The following is a 15,661-nucleotide window of genomic DNA, read 5'->3' on the forward strand; positions in this document are numbered from 1 at the left end:
TTTGATTTGCTTGTAAGGCAGCAAGGTCCTAATTCTCTTACCAGCCATCATCCCTAAACAAGTTCAGCTTTAAACATTTTCCTGTAAAGCTAGTTCACTTTAACCTAAACTTACCAGTTTGCCTGTATTTATCTTTTCATTTAAAAATTCAGAGCCTGATCCTCAGCTGCTGTGACTAAACACAGCTCTCTGAGCCAATGGAGCTATGTTGATCTGACCCTCAAACTTCAGCATTGACAGCTTCCGTATATGAAAGGACACTGATTTCTATGACCTTTTCCTCCGGTCCTCACATACCTCCACCCACCCTCCAGTAAATACCTAGCATCACTGTTTGCCTAACTCAATAGCCACATTGAGATTTTATTTGATTCAGACAGATGGCTAGCTTCATCTCTGGTGTGACTCCATCAATAAAAATGGGGTTAAGCCAGTGATTAACTGAGCCCCCTTGGTTCCATTGTAGCTCACATTTGAAAACTCAGGACCTGCTCCTGCTCCCACTCCCTTTGAAATCCAGGGCAAAGTTCTCGTTTTCTTTTCCAAGACATCAAGGTTTTATTAAAAAGTCTGATTAATAATAAAGAGGATTTGACTGGGGATTTTATTGAAATTAAAAAAGCAACCAGAAGGAGAATCAATAGTGTCGGTTTTTTTTCAGAATTCACTTTCATAAAGTGAAATATTATTTTTGCCTAGCAGATTGGCTAAATGATCACTAATCACTTTCCATTGCCGGCAGGAAAATGACATAATCCCAAAGCAACTCATAACCGAAGTATTAAATACCCTGATTATTGGTACAGTGCTGTCTTGGGGCATGGGGGGCCCAATCCAGTTCTCACTGAAGTTAATGGGGGTTGGATTGGGAACCATAGGGAGGAATAAGTATGTAGTATTCCTGGCTGGGTCTGTTGGGATATTAGACATCCTCACAAGGGTCTCTGATCTGCAAGATGTGTGTCCCTAGCTACTGCACCTAGTATCTGGCTTTATGTGCTACTCTGGGACAGTGCTTTTTGTACCAGGGACGTCTGTCAGGCTAATGCACAGCTAGACTAGCTGATATGAGCTAAGGAAGGAGCCTTATAGAAAAAGTATCCCCCACTTCATATCGTCTAGCTAGCTACCAGCATCTAGTGCACCAGTCACCATTGTCTCTAAGTTCCAGAGGGTAGATGTTCAGATCGGCACAGCAAACCATCAATGTCTTTCCTCCTTTGTCTTTAAAAATATTTATATCGGATTAAACTGCGGTTGCATAACTTTTGCTTATTTAAGGGTGGATTCATAATCACCCATTCTAAGTCTATATCAGCTCCTTAGCAAATACAGTACATTTAATTCACTAACCAATGCTTGCTTAACTCTCCATTCTGGTATTGCGATAGTGCCTGCAGCAGGGTACAGAGCATGTATATTTAAATACATGCAGCTGTAGCCATTAAAATAACACTTGCATCTGTGATCCTTTGTCTGCTTTCCTTTCTTCTCACCGCCAAAACTGCTTGTTCGTATCGTATTGGATTCCAAACACTAATGCATGGAATTAACCGATTCATTGTAAAGGCATATTTCATCCATTGACGGGAGTGCTGAATGTGTGTTCTGTGATACTGTTGCTTTCTGCTTTTCTTCTCTGATAGTCATCTAAATCACGTACTGAATTTGACAGTGTTTCCTGAGAGCTCATTGTCTGACTCATAGACACTTTATGCTGTTTATCCCGTATCAGATTTCCCTTTTCTTTCTTTGGAGGAATGCTTCAAATGCTTCTTTTACATTTCAATTCAATACATCAAACAAGCTGGATAATCTGCTACTTGCTTCCAGTTTGCAGCTCCCCTACAAAGTCTCACCCTGTCGAGTATAGGTACTAGGACAGGGGTCGGCAACCTTTCAGAAGTGGTGGGCCGAGTCTTCATTCATTCACTCTAATTTAAGGTTTCGCGTGCCAGTAATACATTTTAACATTTTTAGAAGGTCTCTTTCTATCAGTCTATAATATAGAACTAAACTATTGTTGTATGTAAAGTGAATAAGGTTTTTAAAACGTTTAAGAAGCTTCATTTAAAATTAAATTAAAATGTGGAGCCCCCCGGACCAGTGGCCAGGACCCGGGCAGTGTAAGTGCCACTGAAAATCAGCTCGCGTGCCGCCTTCGGCACACGTGCCATAGGTTGCCTACCCCTGAACTAGGAAATGAACTCTTAATGCATCTTTCTCGTGTGTTCTGTTGGCTCAGTTTTCCCAGAGTGAAAGGTTGTTCCTCTGTGGATTTTAAACTGTATTAAGAGAGACGTAAGATATGACAGGTCATGCTGTATCCGTGTACACTGAAGTGTGGCGTTCAGTAAAGGCCAAACATTACCTGTTAAAAATGTATTTGGATTTTATATACTCTATATTGCATATTCTATAATCTGTACCCACATTTTAGAATAACATTTGATTCATAGTTATTCTCCAAATTACCGGTAATTCAAATTGGCTTTTTTCTTTAAATTGAGAATCTCTGGAAAAATAGATATTCGTTATTAAGCAATGATACTGAAGCTGTTAACTGGGACATGTTAAATTGAGGTCCATTCTGGTTGCTGTCCAGTGCAAGTGAATGGACATGTGGCATTTTTAGAAAGCAAATAGGAGGTGTAATCCTGTTCAGGATTCCCTCTACCAATAAATAGATGAGTGTCCAAGGCTCTGCAAGACGTCTTGCTGTTGTACTATCATGTAATTAAATTCTATATTTGACTCTAATGTGCTCTTTCTCCAATTAAGATAGCAACATGCACATCTTGATTTTCTTCTCTTTATGGCTACACGCTGTGCTGTACCCTGGGACTTGAGATGAACTTTATTGCTTAGTGAAAATGTAGAAAAGTGATATTCAGTTATTAAGACATCAGTCAGCTCACTTGGGTCATTTCCTTTAGGTTTTTCTCTCAACACAGTTCATTATAAAGGGACTATTTCAATCCTCCTCCATAACTCAGACTTTCCTTCTGGCGCTTGAAACTAAGAAGTTGTAATCCTCTGTTTATGACATCATAATCCCAGCACTGAGGAAACTGTGGACAAATTGCATATTTGAGGATTATGACTCTGTTCCACATCGACAAAAGACAGAGGCAGGAAATGAGAGAAGTGCTCTTTATACACAAACTTCTACAGAGGCGCAAAAGGGAGATCAGACTGGATTCCTTTTCTTTCAATATCCGCAGGATGTTACTTTCTGCAGCCATAAACCTGGATTTAATCACACTCGTCACCAAGCAAAATTCACTAGAATTGGATGGGAAGTCTCCAGAGAACCACAGGGGTGTTTTAGTAAGTGGCAATCTTCCCTCTGCCATGGTATTGCCTCAGTGCCCTCCAACCTGGTGCTAGTGTGAAGTCTCAGTCACCGTGCTGATGGCTGAGTAGAGCTATGCAAAATATTCACATAACCCTCTTGAATTTAGCCTGTGGAAAAGGTTGATCACATTTGCCCACTTAGACTCGTAGTCATGAAAGGCTTCCAAAATATGAGCTGAGCTTCCTAAACCCTCTGCCTTGTTTCCCCAACTCTTGACTTCCTCCTCCAACAAACATGAGCCTACCCCTACAGCCCGTCTGCCAGCATGCCTGTCCAATTCCTGCCTTTTTCTGGAGCTGTGGTGCCTCTTCACTGGATTCCAGACACCAGGTATCTCCTACTAGGAAGGCTCTTCACAGGTCAGCGTGGTATGTGGACATACATTACATTCATTCCCTGGTTATTTATAATTCTTTGGCACCAGAAGTGGAGTAAAAGGACCAGTGCAAAGTAAGGTCTCTGTTTTGCAATCAGGCCTGCTTTGATCTTTGTAAAAAGCCCATTACTTAATGAATATTTCACTGGGACTCCGCATAAACCCGATTGCAGGATCAGCACCTAAGGTGTTAAGCATAAGCCATGTGAAGTGTAATGAGTATTTGAATATCTGGTAGTTCTCATGGGTGGAAATGCATGCATAGTATCATTCCACCCTCCCAAAGGCTTGTAAGAGGGAACTCAGTCCTTAGGGCTTGCACCTGCTTTCTGATGAATACACGGAAAGGTGCCCTTTTTGTTTAGAAAAAAGGAAATAATAGAAACCCGAACAAATTCATTGTTGTAAGATTTTAGATTGTAAGCTTCTTGGGGCAGGGACTGTCTTAATAGGTGTATTTTGTGCAGTACTCAACAACAAAAATAAACTGTTGCTTAGTTACTGCACATAACCATCTTTAAATAACTTACTTTGAGATACAGAGACATGCAGATAATCTTAACTGCTAGCAAAGTGGGAGAATAACTGTTACTTAGGTGTGATTAAGAGACATGGAGGTGAATGAACCTCTTTACTTGGTATAGGAGATGCATTTGTTTATGCCTAAGGCTTCGATTTAGTCGTGGGTATTTTTAGTAAAAGTCATAGACAGGTCACGGGCAATAAACAAAAATTCACAGCCTGTGACCTGTCCATGGCTTATACTATAAATACCCCTGACTAAATCTTGGGGGAGGGAGGGTGTCACAATTCGTGGGGTTGCTCTAGGGAGCCACTGCTGGGGGGGAGCCGGGGACTGCTGCTGGGGGGACATCTGGGGGCCTCTGCTAGGGAGGTGCCCCAGGGGCTGCTGTGAGGTGGGGCCCGGGGCCAGCAGTACCAGCTGCTGGGGGATGCCGAGCAGCGGCTGCTCCAACTGCCCAGGGACCAGTCGCTGCTCAGGCAGTCCTCGGGGCCATCAGCCCTGGGGTCAGCCACACTGGCTGCCGCAGAAGTCATGGAGGTTGCGAAAAGTCATGGAATCCGTGACTTCCGTGACCTCCATGACAAACACAGAGCACTATTTATGTCATATAGTGACTTGCAAGGACAGTTATGAGTGTGGTGCAGAGAGAGATTAACAAAACTCGCTTGGAAACACAAGTGAGTTCTGTCTAGAGCTGGCTAAAAAAACAATTTTTTTCTGCAAAAATTTTTTGAATGAAACTATTTCATTTGAATGTTTTCATAGAAAACTTCAATTTTTGTAATTTAAAAATTTGAAATGAAACAAATTGAAATACTTTTTTCTACAAGAATGTGTTGGCTGCAAAATTTCAACTTGCTCAAGTTCTGTCTTTGTTCTCAAGACTGTTTCTCTTAAATTGGTGACTTAGTTGAGAGTGGGTGAAAGGCACAGCACCGACAGCCTCTGACCTGTTCAGAGAACGGGGACAGCACATTGCAGGCAACTCCATGCTGGCCTGTCACTGTGCCTCAGCCATGAGCTGAAGAGATTATTAAAGTGATCCAGCAGCTTGGTCTCCATCAACTATTCAATCTCTGACCGTCCTGCTGGCATCCGATCAAAGATTCCGGTCACTGCCAATAGAGGTTGCTTTTTTGTGATATGGACACCTAGATACATTGCCAGTTCCTGGTGAGTACAATTTACCTTTCCCCTCTTGACCCCCATCTAGCTCAACCAACCCCAACCTCTGTGTTTAGGCCCTGAATGATGTCAAACCTTTTTCTAAAATAAAGGCAGCAAGATCAAAAATGGTATGATCCCAGCACTAGAGCACAGGGTAGCTACTAAATCATTGTTTGGACTATCACCAGTCTAATCATTTTGGCAAGATAAGACGGAAAACAGCTAGTGAAGCAGGGGAGAAATAAGTTCCAGACACCTTTGCTTCCTGTGGGCTGGCTGGGGAGTCTTGCCCCACTAGTACAGAACTTTGAATTCTCTCCATATTTTTCTCCTCCAAAGGACATTTTTTTATTTCCCCCCTCCCCAGCCCCAGCCCATGTCCATTTAAGACGTCACAGAATCACTCTCCAAATCTTAGGGCTTGTCCACATGCCAAGTTACTGTGCTGCAAGCCAGGGTGAGACGCTACAGTGTGAATTCAATGAAAATCCAGGAGTGCGGCTACTGGAAAGCGCAGAACGCCAAGCTGCACTCTGGGACTGTCCCTGTGCTGTAGCTGTGTCCGCACAGGACATTACTGCACTGGAGACGCACACCCTGGCTTGCAGCACAGTAACTTGCCCTGTAGACAAAAGCCGTCTTTCTTATGATGCTATTTATACAAACATGCAGCTGGGGTGATATTGGTATTGATATGTTAGCTGTAACCAACTAAATTCACATCAAGGATTCACCTGGTTTGAGGTTGGTTACAATATTGTGGACAGCAAGTGTGAAAAATCGGGACAGAGGGTGGGGGATAATAGCCTATATAAGAAAAAGCCCCAAATATCGGGACTGTCCCTATAAAATCGGGATATCTGGTCACCCTGTTGTGGATACAGTGCAGTGAATTGAATGAGTTTGAGCTTTGTAGCACTAGGTTCAGTTTACACTTGGTCCCAAATATTGCTACTCCCCTGGTGTTTATCCAGAAATGCTGTTGCTAGGTTACTTCCTATCAGATGCATTTACAGGACTATGATGAAGCATCTTTCTTTCCTGTCACATTAGAGTCCGATTCTTACTGAACTGCAGTAATCTGCCCCTGAGAAATGATTAGCACCGTGCGGTTGCTTCCAATAGCTAACAATAGCACTGTAAAGGGACTGGGCTATTGCTCTGCTCAGGCTCGGGAAGCTGGCTTTCCTTTGCTAGTCCAGTTTTTTTTTTTCCCCTTTAATTTCAACCCTTCCAAGAGATCCAGCTCTCCTGGTGGTTCACTGCATCCGCCCGGATTTCTGTCATGGCGAATGCATTTCACCACTCTATCCTTGATCCATGTTTCCGTCTGTGCACTTCCTACAGACAAACTCCTTGGCAGGTGTTTTAGTGCTCCAGATTAGTTGGTACTTTGGGTATGTCTTCACTACCTGCCGGATCGGCGGGTAGTAATCGGTCTATCGGGGATCGATTTATCGCATCTCGTCTAGACGTGATAAATCGATCCCCGAACGCGCTCCCCGTCGACTCCGGAACTCCACCAGGGCGAGAGGCGGTAGCGGAGTCAACGGGGGAGCCGCGGCCGTCGATCCCGCGCCATGAGGACCTGAGGTAAATTGATCTAAGATACTTCGACTTCAGCTACGGGAGTAGCTGAAGTTGAGTATCTTAGATCGATTCCCCCCCCCAGTGTAGACCAGTCTTTTGATTCCCTTGTGTTACCTTCTTTAAATGGAGACCATCACCCTTGTCTTTTCTCTTTATCCCAGCGCTCCTGGGACATTTTAAATAGTGTAATATTGAGGCTCCAGCTACAAGAGAGAGGTTTGATTCCCAGCTCACGTAGACATATTTGCACTTACTCTCATCTAAGCTAGCGAGCTAAAAATAGCAGGGTAGCCGCAGTGGCACAGGCTAGCCTCCCCAAGTACATGCCACAGGGTTCAGGCAAATTTGTATTCAGGGCGACTAGCCCTTGCCCCTGCTACGCCGAGGCTACCCTACTATTTTCAGAGCTCTGGTTCAGATGAGAGCTAGCACAAGTGCATTAACATGAGCCGGGAGTCACATTCATAGTGTAGATGTAGCCGGAGTGTTTATTTCAATCTTTAATTTCTGCTCAGTGACACTGCAATTTAACTTGTCACTAAATGTGACACATGATGTGAAACTGACTGAACTGAAGAACGTTGTTCTCACTCTGCTCCCGGGAAATAACCCTCCAGTGAAACTAGCAGAGTTTCCTCCGAATTCTTCTGGAGGGCAGTGGGGTTGTCTACTCCTCCCAACCCCCATGGGAATGGCAGAGGGCTCAGTACTCAGAGCCCATGGACCGGGCAATCTGCTATTCCATCACAACAGAGCTGCTGCGCCCCAGAGCCCTCCTCAAGAGGGCAGTCTCCATGGCACAAAGTGAGGAAGCTGAGACCACTGCTGTAGGGGGAAGAAATGTGGGTGAACTCATCTGTCCCCATTCCCTAACCCTTCTGCCCTCTCAGCCTAGCCTTTCCCCAGAAGAGAAGCTTCTGCAAGGTCATGAGGAATGGAGGGGGAGACTATAGTGTGGTGGAATTACCCGCTCCTCCGTGCTCTCCCGACTGGGATCTGTGGGTTTTAGCTACTCTTGCTTTTCAGGAGAAGGGAGCATAAGACCCTCAGGCAGTGGCTAAGGCTAAGCAGTGTCTCTGGAATTGATCAATGATATACACTCGGTAAAGAAATTTGTGTTTCAAAAAAAATAACAGGCAAAACAAAAATGCTGCAATTTAAAGAAATGTTTCAACCTCCATTTTAAGCAGTGGTGGCAGGCATCCTCTAGTCTAGACCATTGGTTCTTAACCTTTACTGCAGCCTGCACCCCTTTGGTTCTCAAAATATGTTCTCTCACCCCTTAAACCTAAAAAATATGTTCTCGCACCCCCTAAACCTAGATATATTTTTTGTTTGTATGTTACAGTAATAGTTAAAAAATGTATAATGTTAATAAATACATAGGTTTGATGAAACAAAGTAGTTGTACTTATGTGCCTGTGCTTAATTTGTGTTTTTGATGATTTACCTTCTAAAAAAATCTGCCATGTCTCGCACCTCCAGAAAGGGCATCTCGCACCCCCAGGGGGTGTGTGCACCCCAGGTTAAGAACCACTGCTCTAGACTGTGCTCCCCTATTGAGGTCTCGTGCCCCCTAGCAAATTGCTCCTGTCTCCCTCTCTCACACTTCATTTCTGCATTATGAGTTGGGAGCAGTTGGCAAACCCCCCTATTTCAATAGTCTCATTAGTCTCACTAGGTACAGACAACTCAGTCAGACTTCAAATGCTCATTATCAGAGTACCGGTGCAGGGAGGAGGCTGCCTTTCATTTAATCAAAACCTTTCTGTAATTATAGCAAAACCTATTTAAACACCTGATTAATAGACTAAACCTTCATTATGCACCAGCTCCCACTTACACGTACCTCATACATATAATGGAACCCTAAGAGATGAATAGCAGAGAGGAAGGAAACTATTTTTTAAAATCTGTGTCAGATGTTGACATGAAATATCTGACTTAGCTGAAAAGGTGTATTTGATTTAATAACAATCTCTCTTGCAAGGCTGTATACAATGGAAGATGTATTAACTGATTATACGATAAAAGAATTGACCTGTTAACGGGATAGCTTTAGCCCAATACAGAATTCTTTCAGTAGATTATCATTGGGGGAAGATAAGAAGGTTTTCCTTAAAGGTGATTTTAACTCATTATATACACAAACCTGTTTAATTGTGAAAGGTGTGTGTGAATAGATATAATATTTTGCTTGAAATGTTTAACGTATTAATATGTTTGTGAATAATTTGCATATGATCTATATAAATATGGCCAATTATTCAGAATAATATATTAATTTAATTACACTTTTTCAGGCAAAATATTCAGCTGATATTTTTCCATTACTTTTCCAGTTCTGTTTGTATTGCAGTAACTCCTACGACCCCAGGCAAGTCTCTCACTACAGCTGGCTGAAACAGAGGAGGGGCAAGATAGTGAAATGATCATGTTTTAACTAGGGCTGTCAAGCGATTACAAAAAATTATCACAATTAATTCGTGATTAATCGTGCTGTTAAACAATAATAGAATACCATTTATTTAAATATTTTTGGATGTTTTCTACATTTTCAAATGTATTGATTTCAATTACAACACAAAATACAAAGTGTACAGTGCTCACTTTATATTTATTTTTATTACAAATATTTGCATTGTAAAAAACCAAAATAAATAGTATTTTTCAATTCACCTAATACAAGTACACCTCTACCCGATATAATGTGACCCGATATAACACGAATTTGGATATAATGCGGTAAAGCAGTGCTCTGGGGGGGCGAGGCTGCACACTCTGGTGGATCAAAGCAAGTTCGATATAACGTGGTAAGATTTTTTGGCTCCCGAGGACAGTGTTATATGGAGGTAGAGGTGTACTATAGTACAATGTCTTTATCATGAAAGTTGAACTTACAAATGTAGAATTATGTACAAAAAATAACTGCATCCAAAAATAAAACAATGTAAAACTTTAGATCCTACAAGTCCACTCAGTCCTACATCTTGTTCATCCAATCGCTAAGACAAACAAGTTTGTTTACATTTACAGGAGATAATGCTGTCCACTTCTTGTTTACAATGTTATCTGAAAGTGAGAACAGGCATTTGCATGGCACTTTTGTAGCCGGCATTGCAAGTTATTTACATGCCAGATATGCTAAAGATTTGTATGCCCCTTTATGCTTCGGCCACCTATGCAGAGGACATTCTGATAACACTCATTAAAAAAAATGTGTTAATTAAATTTGACTGAATTTCTTGGGGGAGAATTGTATATCTCCTGCTCGGTTTTACCCGCATTCTGTCATATATTTCATGTTATAGCAGTCTCAGATGATGACCCAGCAAGAACACTTTCACTGCAGATTTGACAAAACACAAAGAAGGTACCAATGTGAGATTTCTAAAAATAGCTACAGCACTTGACCCAAGGTTTAAGAATCTGAAGGTCTTCCAAAATCTGAGAGGGACGAGATGTGGAGCATGCTTTCAGAAACCTTAGAAGAGCAACACTCCGATGCAGAAACTACAGAACCCGAACCACCAAAAAAGAAAACCAACCTTCTGCTGGTGGCATCTGACTCAGATGATGAAAATGAACATGCGTCGGTCTGCACTGCTTTGGATCGTTATCAAGCAGAACCTGTCATCAGCATGGATGTATGTCCTGTGGAATGGTGATTGAAGCATGAAGGGTCATATGAATCTTTAGCACAGCTGGCACGTAAATACCTTGCAACGCCTGCTACAAAAGTGCCATGCGAATGCCTGTTCTCACTTTCTGGTGACACTGTAAATAAGAAGCAGTCAGCATTATCTCCTGTAAATGTAAACAAACTTGTTTGTCTGCACGATTGGCTGAACAAGAAGTAGGACTAAGTGGACTAGTAGGCTCTAAAGTTTTACATTGTTTTGTTTTTGAGTGCAGTTATGTAACAAAATAAATCTACATTTGTAGTTGCACTTTCATGATAGAGATTACACTACAGTACTTGTATGAGGTGAATTGCAAAATACTATTTCCTGTTTATCATTTTTACAGTGTAAATATTTGTAATAAAAATAATATAAGGTGAGCACTATACACTTTGTATTCTGTATTGTAATTGAAATCAATATATATGAAAATGTAGAAAAACATCCAAAAATATTTAATAAATTTCAATCAGTATTCTATTGTTTTACCGTGCTATTAAAACTGCGATTAATTTTTTGAGTTAATCGCGTGAGTTAACTGCGATTAATCGACAGCCCTAGTTTTTACATACATAAGAATTAGTCTCAGTCTGTTCAATGTTATCCTTTTTATTTAAAACTGATACATAATATAGAATTTTATAATGGCAACATTCGGAGTTATTAAATAAGCTTTTGGTGTGCTGAAATGTAGGGGCTAGGATCATGCATGACTTGGGTGAGACCCAGGCAAAGCACAATCAAGTAACCTCATTTGGTAAATTAACACACAGGTGCAATTAGGTTGGTTGGCTTCTGTGGAGTTTCCTGGGGGTAGAAAGCAGCCCTTGGCCATTTGGTGAAATTAATTATTCTGTGATATACCCAGGGCTTAAATTCTGAGAGTATTTCCCAGAGTCTCCCATGCTCTTCCTCCCCAACATGGTTTGAAAATTCCAGGGGGGGTTGAAAATATTTACCAGAGCTCCGCTCCAGACAGCACCAGCTGAATTTAAGCCCTGTATTTACCATGCCATTCATGAATGATCCAACATCAGACAGGCAGGATAGTAATCTTGTAACAGGGCTCTAATCAAATATCCTCTGGCAGATGAATTTGAATCGCTCAGGTGCATCTTAAGTCTTACCAGTTCCCATGGTGGCATTATCTCAAGCTGATTTTTAGCATCAATAAAGGAAGACATTACAAGGAAATAACCAAAGGTGGTATCTTGTTGGCCATAGGTTTGTTCATCTTACACTCTGCATTTGTTACATTAAAGTCCCTGTGAGGCTCCTGGATGCATAGGTCCTCTTTGTTCTTCCTGTGCATATGGATACTCGCTTGGAAGCTAGACATGAAGGAGCTCACTGCAGAGCTTTAGCCTGGTCATTATGATTTTCCAGCTGTTAAAGATTTAATAATGCACAAAGCTCAACCTTATTACTCGAGGAAGAGGAGGCAGAAAATGCAATAAGCATGGAAAGGACATGTATTTTCATGATACTTCACCTGCCAGACAGCTCCCATAAACGTGGACAGACATTCATGGAAAGTAGTATCACGTAGACACATTTTTTTAATTCATAAAGATGAGCCTTCCCTGCATGAGAGATGGATTACCTCCAGCTATCTTGTGGTTAGGATATATGTACAGTGCTCCCTGGAAAGGAAACATTTCTGCCTCCTGTCATCATCCCCTTCTCCCTCGTATGGAAGACTCATAATCTTGGGCCCCACCTGATTGCTTTCACTGTGTTGCAATACAATAGCTGCAATTTCAGAGAATTATGAATTTTAATATTATTAACCAAGAAGAAAATGTGTTTTTCTGGGCAGATTAACCTTGTTTTCAAATATTGCCATCTATCTTTGAAAGAGGAAGATAACTCACAGGTGAAAGATGAATAGACTCATTTTTAAGCAATAAGTTTCTGAGGCTTGACTGAACACCAGTTTTTTATTAGCTCTGAAGATGTATCTTCCTCTACCCCCTCCTGTTGCATTCCAGTTGTTTTTACTCTTCCTCTTAGTTCTTTGTAGCTACTTTAGTTTCTACAGCCTCTTATTTGGCTTTTGTGTGTTCAATAAGTGACTTTTGCAGCTCTGGGTCAATAGTATCTATCAGTCACACCCTGTGGACTTGAGTTTCCTTTCATTTGTATCTTGTTAACTCCTTTGACTTCACCAATGACACAAAGAGGAGGTATCTGTCTGTCTGGGTTCCCTTCTTCCTGTCTCCTTTTGATATTTAGTGTTTTTAAATGAGTTTTTGTAAAGTGTAGGTAGTTTATATTGTATCGAGTGGCTGAGAGTTCACAAGATAAGTGTTGCCACATATCACTTAGCATTGTAGACTGAACAACAAACCTGGCCTGCCCACCTCCTCTGTAAAGTTGTCACTAGCAGTACTGAGATACTGAAAACTCAAGGGTTCACAATTCACAAGACTCCCCAAAATCATGATTGGCTTAAGAATCTCAACATTTGTTAATAAATTAGGGTCCTTTTAATTTTTCTGGTTTTTGAGCACTTAGGGTATGCCTACACATTAAAGAAAAACCCGTGGCTGGCCCATGCCAGCCAACTCGGGGTGGGGCTGCGGGGCTGTTTCGTTGATGTGTAGACCTCCAGGCTTGTGCTGGGGCCCGGGCTCTAGGACCATGTGGGGCGAGAGAGTCCCAGAGCTCAGACTCCAGCCTGAGCCCAGAACTCTATACAGCAATGAAACAGTCCCGCAGCCCGAGCCCTGCGAGCCTAAGTTGATTGGCATGGGCCAGCCGTGGGTTTTTCTTTGCTATGTAGACGTACCCTCAGAGGTCACATTTTCAAGCTTTTCTGCACAGCCATGAGAGCTAGAACGCTGAGATACTCTCATAATAACATGACTCCAGGAATTGAGGCTTTAAGGAAAACACAATCGACAGTACAATAGCCAAATTTTGCTATGCTAACATCTATTAACTGAGATTTTTGGGTGAATCTGGTGTCAAAACTCTATGTAACAAAACTCTCTATAACTTCATTCCTTTTAATCTTTCTCTTGGAACTCCTTAACATTCCACCAAATGAATGACTTTTATCAATTTGCTAGTTATGTTGTCTATACTGAAGTTCCTACCATGTGGAAGTGCCTTGGTACAACACAGTAGTCTCCCATGTAGGTTAAAATCACAGCTCCAACTTGGCAGTTCATTGCCCCGGCACCTCTGGGCTCACTGCATCAGTGATGAAAGTAAAAAAATTGCTTGTGCCCCAGCGCCTAACAGCTTGAGCCCCGGCACCTCTTTCAGCCTAACATGCTGGAGATCCTGTATTGTAAGCACTCAATTACCAGAGGAGACAATATTTTCATTCGCTCTCCCCTAATCAAAATATATGCCTTATTCATGATCAAATCATAGTAAAGAGAGTAGGCTTTTTTTCCCTCTTTAACAGCATTACCAGAGTTTGGTTCATATCACATTAGCAAACTCCTTAGTCTTTTAGACTGTAATATTGTTATGATACACATGTATCTTAATTTACAAGAACGCTACAGAAGCCTCAGATATGAACCACTGCTCCCCACTTCAGAATGATGGAAGCAGCTGTTTCAATCAAGGGTGCTGCCTTCAGCCCAGTAGTGACCTACTAAGGAGGCATCTGTTTAATGTAGTCTCTTGTGACTGTTGCTTTGCTTTGAGAGCAGTGCCTGGTGCTCCACGTTCTTCAGTGTTTGCTGACGTGATCACGTCGTAGAGGAGATAATTAATATGATACATTAAATGGTGGTTTTCTCCAGCTTCACCATCAAAGATTATCACATGAAGAAATGCACACTGCCCCCAAAGTATTGCAGTGGTGAAAGATGACTGTGGACCGGCCAAGTAGATGTACAAAGCTCGGGTGTACAGGGGTGTAAAGCTCAAACATGAACTGACAGAGGCAGGGGAACTAGAGATCAATGTGATCTCGCTCTGGGTGGCTGGGGGAGGACCTTTGGATCATTCTGTTAAAACGAGAGCCGGAGGAAAAATTTCAGAATTCTTTTTGATGGGAAAAATAGAGACATGTTTTGCAAAAATCATTGTGAAATCTTTGTCCCTTATTTAGACCAGCTGTGCATAAAACCTCCTGGCAGAGGCAAGAACAGTGTACAGGGCAGTAAAAGGCGGAGTTCTGAAATTCAGCCGTGCTCTGCTACTCCATAGTTAAGTTTCTACTTACTTCACTCAACAAAGCCATTAATACCTCATGGAAACTTTAAATGAGATGGATTTCAAAAACACTCTCCCTGTTATGTACTAAAACCAGTGATCACCATTAAAAATGTCAGCCTTTGCCAATCATTGTCACTCACTGGTCCCCGAGATGCTTATGCTTGGAATAGGAAATAACTGAGTGGGAGGATGGCATTTGTCAGAACATATCTGCATATGGATGATGGAGATTTTTACCAGAGTTTGGCCTTTGCTCATTGTTCAACCAGTTTTGAACATGTGGCCTTTGCCGTGAACAGAGGTTTTCCTTCTGAAGGGAGTTCTGCCCTTTTCCCAACAATGTCTCTGATTCATGTTGTTCTCTTAACCGGCCTCTTCCTGAATCCCTGCTTTGGGAAGATGGTGCCGCTTCTCTGAAGCAAGGGGAGATAACTGTAGATTAGTAAGAACCTGGGAATTCCTATCACTTCACATGTTCAGCTGTGCTTCTCTTTTCCACCCCGACCAAACTGTCAGTTCTTAACAAATGCTAATAGCATAATGAAAGGAGTGAGGGAGAAGGTCCCTGCTCTCTGCCATGTCTCCGGTATAAAATAGGGAAATTACATTTCAGATTTGGTCCCTTTGCTGGTTCTGGGCATTTCTACTGAACTTTTCAGCTGTGCTATTTAGCAGATAAAAGGATGAAGAGGGGTTTGGGGCGGCATTTGTGGAAAAACTGATCCCTGCTTAAGGCAAGGAAAATAATGGCTTGTGTCTGCATCATGATGTGGTTTAGC

General features: G+C 41.9%; 1 protein-coding gene across 1 annotated transcript in view; it reads left to right on the forward strand.

The window, feature by feature from the left end:
- NECAB2 (N-terminal EF-hand calcium binding protein 2) overlaps positions 1-15,661 on the forward strand; it is a 310,753-nt gene that overhangs the window by 204,678 nt on the left and 90,414 nt on the right. The window lies entirely within an intron of this gene.

Source organism: Emys orbicularis, chromosome 14, assembly GCF_028017835.1.
Source record: "Emys orbicularis isolate rEmyOrb1 chromosome 14, rEmyOrb1.hap1, whole genome shotgun sequence".
NCBI classification, from domain to species: Eukaryota; Metazoa; Chordata; order Testudines; family Emydidae; genus Emys; species Emys orbicularis.